General features: G+C 40.7%; 1 non-coding gene across 1 annotated transcript; it reads left to right on the top strand.

The window, feature by feature from the left end:
- The first annotated feature begins 3,827 nt into the window (after nt 1-3,827).
- On the top strand, nt 3,828-3,935 carry LOC148561498 (small nucleolar RNA R71). The gene has a single exon (XR_015886723.1). It is a non-coding gene; the product is annotated as a small nucleolar RNA R71 (small nucleolar RNA).
- Nucleotides 3,936-8,789: the final 4,854 nt, after the last annotated feature.

The raw sequence follows: 8,789 nt of genomic DNA, 5'->3' as shown, positions 1-8,789 counted from the left end.
GATGGATTCATTTTCTTAGCTTTAAGGCATAGATACTAAGACACTAATGATCATGTAATAAAGACACAAACATAGATAAACATAAAGCACAATTTTCGAAAAATAGAAAATAAAGAAGAAGGAAATTAAAGAACGGGTCCACCTTAGTGATGGCGGCTTGTTCTTCCTCTTGAAGATCTTATGGAGTGCTTGAGCTCCTCAATGTCTCTTCCTTGCCTTTGTTGCTCCTCTCTCATGGTTCTTTGATCTTCTCTAATTTCATGGAGGAGGATGGAATGCTCTTTGTGCTCCACCCTTAGTTGTCCCATGTTGGAAAATAATTCTCCTAGGGAGGTGTTGATTTGCTCCCAATAGTTTTGTGGAGGTATCTCAGGGATTTCATGATGAGGAAATTCCTCATGCTCTTGTCCATGAGTGGGATCTCTTGTTTGCTCCATCCTTTTCTTAGTGATGGGCTTGTCCTCATCAATGAGGATGTCTTCCTCTATGTCAATTCTAGCCGAATTGCAGAGGTGACAAATGAGATGAGGGAAGGCTAACCTTGCCACAGTGGAGGACTTGTCCACCACCTTGTAGAGTTCTTGGGATATAACCATATGAACTTCCACTTCCTCTCCAATCATGATGCTATGTATCATGATAGCTCAGTCTATAGTAGCTTCGGACCGGTTGCTAGTGGGAATGATTGAATGTTGGATGAACTCCAACCATCCCCTAGCCACAGGCTTGAGGTCATGCCTTCTTAGTTGAACCGGCTTCCCTCTTGAATCTCTCTTCCATTGAGCGCCCTCTTCACAGATGTCCATGAGGACTTGGTCCAACCTTAGATCAAAGTTGACCCTTCTAGTGTAGGCGTGTGCATCTCCTTGCATCATAGGCAAGTTGAATGCCAACCTTACATTTTTCGGAAATCTAAGTAATTCTCCCGAACCATTGTAAGCCAATTCTTAGGGTCCGGGTTCACACTTTGATCATGGTTCTTGGTGATCGATGCGTTGGCATAAAACTCTTGAACCATTAAGATTCCGACTTGTTGAATGGGGTTGGTGAGAACTTCCCAACCTCTTCTTCGGATCTCATGTCGGATCTCTGGATACTCATTCTTTTTGAGTTTGAAAGGGACCTCGGGGATCACTTTCTTCTTGGCCACAACTTCATAGAAGTGGTCTTGATGCACCCTTGAGAGGAATCGGTCCATCTTCCATGACTTGGAGGTAGAAGCTTTTGCCTTCCCTTTCCTCTTTCTAGAGGTTTCTCCGGCCTTTGGTGCCATAAATGGTTATGGAAAAACAAAAAGCTTTAGCTTTTACCACACCAAACTTAGAAGGTTGCTCGTCCTCGAGCAAAAGAAGAAAGAAGAGAGTAGAAGAAGAATAAATAGAGGAGATGGAGTGAGCATTGTGTTTCGGCCAAGGGGGAGAAGTGGTGTTTAGGTTGTGTGAAAATGAAGGAGTGAAGATGGGTTTATATAGGAGTGAGAGGGGTGTGTATGGTTCGGCAATAGAGGGTGGGTTTGGGAGGGAAAGTGGTTTGAATTTGAATGGTGAGGTAGGTGGGGTTTTATAAAGGATGGATGTGAGTGGTGAAGAGAATGGTGGGATTTGATAGGTGAGGGGTTTTTGGGGAAGAGGTATTGAGGTGATTGGTGAATGGGTGAAGAAGAGAGAGAGTGGTGGGGTAGGTGGGGATCCTGTGGGGTCCACAGATCCTGAGGTGGCAAAGATATCTCATCCCTGCACCAAGTGCCGTGCAAAACGCCCCTTTCTGCCAATCCTGGCATTAAACGCTAGGCTGCTGCCCATTTCTGGCGTTTAACGCCAGCTTCTTGCCCATTCCTGGCGTTAAACGCCAGTCTGGTGCCAGACTGGGCATTTAACGCCCATTCTGCTACCTTTACTGGCGTTTAAACGCCAGTAACTGTCTCCTCTAGGGTGTTCTATTTTTCATTTTGTTTTTCACTTTGTTTTTGTTTTTTTAATTTTTTTTGTGACTTCACATGATCATCAACCTACAGAAAACATAAAATAACAAGAAAATAGAAAATTATCATAAAATAGTAACGATTGGGTTGCCTCCCAACAAGTGCTTCTTTAATGTCAATAGCTTGACAGTGGCTCTCAAGGAGCCTTACAGATGTTCAGAGCAATGATGGAACCTCCCAACACCAAACTTAGAGTTTGAATATGGGGGTTCAACACCAAACTTAAAGTTTGGTTGTGGCCTCCCAACACCAAACTTAAAGTTTGACTGTGGGGGCTTTGTTTGTCTCTGTATTGAGAGAAGCTCTTCCTGCTTCCTCTCCATGGTTACAGAGGGATATCCTTGAGCTTTAAACACAAGGGAGTCTTCATTCACTTGAATGATCAATTCTCCTCTGTCAACTTCAATCACAGCCTTTGCTGTGGCTAGGAAGGGTCTGCCAAGGATGATGGATTCATCCATACACTTCCCAGTCTCTTGGACTATGAAATCAGCAGGGATGTAATGGTCTTCAACCTTCACCAAAACATCCTCTACAAGTCCATAAGCCTGTTTCTTTGAATTGTCTGCCATTTCTAGTGAGATTATTGCAGCTTGTACCTCAATGATCCCTAGCTTCTCCATTACAGAGAGAGAGGCATAAGGTTTATGCTTGACCCTAGGTCACACAGAGCCTTCTCAAAGGTCATGGTGCCTATGGTACAAGGGATTGAGAACTTTCCAGGGTCCTGTCTCTTTTGAGGTAATCTCTGCCTAGTCAAGTCATCCAGTTCTTTGATAAGCAATGGAGGTTCATTCTCCCAAGTCTCATTACGAAATAACTTGGCATTTAGCTTCATGATTACTCCAAGGTACTTAGCAACTTGCTCTTCAGTGACATCTTCATCCTCTTCAGAGGAAGAATATTCATCAGAGCTCATGAATGGCAGAAGTAAATTTAATGGAATCTCAATGGTCTCAGTCTGAGCTTCAGATTCCCATGGTTCCTCATTAGGGAACTCCATGGAGGTCAGTGGGCGTCCATTGAGGTCTTCGTCAGTGGGAATCACTGCCTCTTCCTCCTCTCCATGTTCGGCCATGTGAGATGTGGTTATGGCCTTACACTCTCTTTTTGGATTCTCTTCTGTATTGCTAGGGAGAGTGCTAGGAGGGAGTTTAGTAATTTTCTTACTCAGCTGACCCAATTGTGCCTCCAAATTTCTAATGGAGGACCTTGTTTCAGTCATGAAACTTTGAGTGGTTTTGATTAGATCAGAGACAATAGTTGTTAAGTCAGGGGGGTTTTGCTTAGAATTCTCTGTCTGTTGCTGAGAAGATGATGGAAAAGGCTTGCTATTGCTAAACCTGTTTCTTCCACCATTATTGTTGTTGAAACCTTGTTGAGGTTTCTGTTGATCCTTCCATGAGAGATTTGGATGATTTCTCCATAAAGGATTATAGGTGTTTCCATAGGGTTCTCCCATGTAATTCACCTCTTCCATTGCTGTGTTCTCAGGATCATAAGCTTCTTCTTCAGAGGAAGCTTCCTTAGTACTACCTGTTGCTGCTTGCATTTCAGACAGACTCTGAGAAATCATATTGACTTGTTGGGTCAATATTTTATTCTGAGCCAATATGGCATTCAGAGTATCAATCTCAAGAACTCCTTTCTTCTGAGTTGTCCCATTATTCACAGGATTCCTTTCAGAGGTGTACATGAATTGGTTATTTGCAACCATTTCAATGAGTTCTTGAGCTTCTGCAGGCGTCTTCTTCAGATGAAGAGATCCTCCAGCAGAGCTATCCAATGACATCTTGGATAGTTCAGACAAACCATCATAGAAGATTCCTATGATGCTCCATTCTGAAAGCATGTCAGAAGGGCACCTTCTGATCAATTGCTTGTATCTCTCCCAAGCTTCATAGAGGGACTCACCATCCTTCTGTCTAAAGGTTTGGACTTCCACTCTAAGCTTGCTCAATTTTTGAGGTGGAAAGAACTTTGCCAAGAAGGCATTGACTAGCTTTTTCCAAGAGTTTAGGCTTTCTTTAGTTTGTGAATCCAACCATGTCCTAGCTCTGTCTCTTACAGTAAAAGGAAAAAGCATAAGTCTGTAGACTTCAGGGTCAACCCCATTGGTCTTGACAGTGTCACAGATTTGCAAGAACTCAGCTAAGAACTGATGAGGATCTTCCAATGGAAGTCTATGAAACTTACAATTCTGTTGCATTAGAGAAACTAATTGAGGCTTAAGCTCAAAGTTGTTTGCTCTAATGGCAGGGATTGAGATGCTTCTCCCATAGAAGTCGGGAGTAGGTGCAGTAAAGTCACCAAGCACCTTCCTTGCATTGTTGACATTGTTGTTGTTTTCGGCTGCCATGGTTTCTTCTTCTTTGAAGAGTTCTGTTAGGCCCTCTAAAGAGAAATGTTCTTTAGCTTCTCTTAGCTCTCTCTTCAAGGTCCTTTCAGGTTCAGGATCAGCTTGAACAAGTATGCCTTTATCTTTATTCCTGCTCATATGAAAGAGAAGAGAACAAGAAAGTAGGGAATCCTCTATGTCACAGTATAGAGATTCCTTGAGGTGTCAGAGGAAAAGAAGAATAGAAGGAGGAGGTGGAGAAGAGAATTCAAACATATAAAGAAGGAGGGAGTTCGAATTGTACCTTGAGGAGGAGTCTTAGTCCCTTAAATAGAAGGATGTGAGAAGAGGGGAAGAATTTTCGAAAATTAAAGTAAGAGATTTTGCAAAAAATTTTGAAAAATTGATTAAGATTTTCAAAAATTAAGATTGGGAAAGAAATAAAGTGATTTTTGAAAAAGATTTTGAAATTATAAATTAAAAAGATATGATTGAGAGTTAATTTTGAAACAGATGTGATTGAAAAGAAATAATTGAAAATCAAATTAAAAAGAGAAAGTTTTAAAACTAAAGTTGATTACTTGACTATCAAGAAATTAAAAGATATGATTCTAAAATTTAAAATTTTGATCCTTTCTTAATAGGCAAGTAATAACTTGAAAATTTTTGAAGTAAATGTTTAATTGAAGCAAGGATTTTTGAAAATAGTGAAAATAAATATAAAATGGAAAGAAATTGATTTTGAAAGAGATATGATTGAAAATATATGATTTGAAAAAGATTTGATTTTGAAAAATTATGAAAACTTGAAAAAATGTGAATTAAAAACAAAATCTTCCCTCTAGTGTCATCCTGGCGTTAAACGCCCAGAATGGTGCCCATTCTGACATTTAACGCCCAAATCTCTACCTTTTTGGGCATTAAACGCCTAGCCAGGTGCCCTAGCTGGCGTTTAAACGCCAGTTTTCCTTCTTCACTGGGCGTTTTGAACGCCCAGCTTTTTCTGTTTGATTCCTCTGCTGAATGTTCTGAATCTTCAATTCTCTGTATTATTGACTTGAAAAGACATAATTTTGAAAATATTTTGGAATTTTTAATGATGAGAAACAATAAAAATTTCAAGTAAGATCAAATAAACAATGCATGCAAGACACCAAATTTAAATGTTTGTATACTAAGGACTATAACAATGTAAAAAATGCATGTAAGAAACAACAAAACATACAAGACAAGAGAATTTGAAGATCAGAGCAATGAAATCATCAAGAACAACTTGAAGATCAATGAAGAATAATATGTATAAATTTTCGAAAAATGCAAGAATAAAAACATGCAATTGACACCAAACTTAAAATTAGACAATAGACTCAAACAAGAAACATAAAATATTTTTGGTTTTATGATTTTAAAAATTTTTTTGTATTTTTTTCAAAAATTGAGTGGAAAAGAAAATAAAGGGGTTCAAAATTTTTAATACGAGTTCCAAGAATCATTGCAATCTAGTCTAAGACTCCGGTCCAGGAATTAGACATGGCTTACTAGCCAGCCAAGCTTTCAATGAAAGCTCCGGTCCAAAACACTAGACATGGCCAATGGCCAGCCAAGCTTTAGCAGATCGTTGCTAACAACAGCAAAATTGATAGAAATCAACAAGCTCTTGTGATGATAAGTTGAAACCTCGGTCCAATAAGATTAGACATGGCTTCACAGCTAGTCAGACTTCAACAAATCATCATGAAACTCTAGAATTCATTCTTAAAAACTCTGAAGAACAAGATGAACCATCAGTTGTCCAAACTCGAACAATCCCCGGCAACGGCGCCAAAAACTTGGTGCACGAAATTGTGATCATCAACAATGGCGCCAAAGGACTTGGAGCTCTCAAACGTGAATCACACTTTGTCACAATTCCGCACAATTAACCAGCAAGTGCACTGGGTCGTCCAAGTAATAAACCTTACGTGAGTAAGGGTCGATCCCACGGAGATTGTCAGCTTGAAGCAAGCTATGGTCATCTTGTAAATCTCAGTCAGGCAGATTCAAATGGTGATGAAGGGTTGATAATTAAAAGATGAATAAAACATAAAATAAAGATAGAGATACTTATGTAATTCATTGGTGGATTTCAGATAGGCGTATGAAGATGCTTTGTTCCCCTTGAACCTCTGCTTTCCTATTGCCTTCTTCCAATCATTCATACTCCTTTCCATGGCAAGCTTTATGTTGGGCATCACCGTTGTCAATGGCTACATCCCATCCTCTCAGTGAAAATGGTCCTGATGCTCTGTCACAACATCGGCTAATCAGTTGTCTGTTCTCGATCATGTCGGAATAGGATCCATTGATCCTTTTGTGTCTGTCACACGCCCCACAATCGCGAGTTTGAAGCTCGTCACACTCATCGCTTCCTAGATCCTACTCAGAATACCACAGACAAGGTTTAGACGTTCCGGATCTCAGGAATGGCCGCCAATAATTTTAGCCTATACCACGAAGGTTCCAATCTTAGATTAGAAACCCAAGAGATACACATTCAAGCCATTGCTAGTAGAACAGAGGTGGTTGTCAGGTACATGTTCATAGGTGAGAATGATGATGAGTGTCACGGATCATCACATTCATCAAGTTGAAGAACGAATGAATATCTTGGAGAAGAAATAGACTTGAGTTGAATAGAAAAACAATAGTACTTGTATTAATTCATGAAGAACATCAGAGCTCCACACCTTAATCTATGGTGTGTAGAAACTCCACCGTTGAGAATACATAAGAACAAGGTCCAGGCATGGCCGTGAGGCCAGCCCTAAACGTGTCTAAGATAGCATAAGACTTATCAAAGATTCCAAGATGAAAAATACAATAGCAAAAGGTCCTATTTATAGAAAACTAGTAGCCTAGGGTTACAGAAATCAGTAATTATTGCAGAAATCTACTTCCGGGACCACTTGGTGTGTGCTTGGGCTGAGCATTGAAGCTTCCATGTGTAGAGACTTTTCTTGGAGTTAAACGCCAGCTTTTGTGCCAGTTTGGGCGTTTAACTCCAGCTTTTGTGCCAGTTTTGGAGTTAAACGCCAGAATTCTTGAGCTGACTTGGAATGCCTATTTGGGCCATCAAATCTTGGGCAAAGTATAGACTATTATATATTGTTGGAAAGCCCAGGATGTCTATTTTCCAACGCGATTGAGAGTGCGCCAATTGGGCTTCTGTAGCTCCAGAAAATCCACTTTGAGTGCAGGGAGGTCAGAATCCAACAGCATCTGCAGTCCTTTTTCAGCCTCTGAATCAGATTTTTGCTCAAGTCCCTCAATTTCAGCTAGAAAATACCTGAAATTACAGAAAAACACACAAACTCATAGTAAAGTCTAGAAGAGTGATTTTTATTTAAAAACTAAAAAACATAATAAAAACTAACTAAAATATACTAAAAACATACTAAAAACAATGCCAAAAAGCGTATAAATTATCCGCTCATCAAATCCTTAATGCACATTTACTTAACTCATTTTCATTAATCCACTGCTCCTTTGCCATTATATGCTTATTTTGTGATTTGCCTACTTGTTTTCCTGTTTTTATTATATCCGGGTTTTCTATTTTTCAGGATGTCTGACACCCAAAGAAAAGGAAAGGGAAAGGCAACAACTGGCAAACGAAAAAGAGGAGAATCCTCCATGTCCATCCTGGACATCTTGCATGATGACTCCTGATGGGAGAAACACTTTACCCCACAGGAGAAGGCTGACCAGCTACTCCCTGCTACTGATCCCATTAAGTTTGCAAACCGATACTGTGAGCTGAAGTATCCGGTGTTTGCAACCTCCAGGAACCTGTACCTGGGGAGGACTCTGAAGATCCCAGATGAACTCCAGTAATACACCTCTGATCAGATCAAACAAAGAGGCTGGTTCTTTCTGGAGAGAAACCTGACTCAGGTCAATGCATCTTGGGTAAGGGAATTTTACTGCAATTACTTCAAAACTTCCCTAGATGCAGTAAACCTAAGAGGGAAGCAGATACTGGTCATTGAAGAGGCCATAGAGGATGTTCTGAAGCTCCTGCCTAAATCCGATCAGCCAGATGGTTATCAACAGGCTGAGGAGGACATGCGCTTCATGAAATTTGACTGGGATGCTGTCAAGGCAAGGATCGCCCTTGACCCGACTGTTCCATGGGTCATGGGTCAGAACACCACCATGCCTAAGGGAATCAAGCGGGCATACTTGAATGATGAGGCTCGGCTATGGCATCAGATCCTAAGCAACTTTATTACGCCGAGTACTCATGAGACGGAGTTACCTGCCGCTATGATCACCCTCTTATGGTGTGTGATGGAGGGTAAGGACCTGTACCTGCCACGCTTCATTCGGTACTACATGGCCAGGGTCCACGTCTGAGGCACTCTTGCCTTTCCATATCTGATTACACAGCTTGGCCATCGAGCTGACGTGCCTTGGGAGGATGCTGATGAG

The sequence above is a fragment of the Arachis ipaensis genome, chromosome B6 (assembly GCF_059453495.1).
Source record: "Arachis ipaensis isolate K30076 ecotype BB chromosome B6, ASM5945349v1, whole genome shotgun sequence".
NCBI lineage: Eukaryota > Viridiplantae > Streptophyta > Magnoliopsida > Fabales > Fabaceae > Arachis > Arachis ipaensis.
The sequence above is the reverse complement of the archived record's forward strand: the minus strand, read 5'-3'. Positions and strand labels throughout refer to the sequence as shown.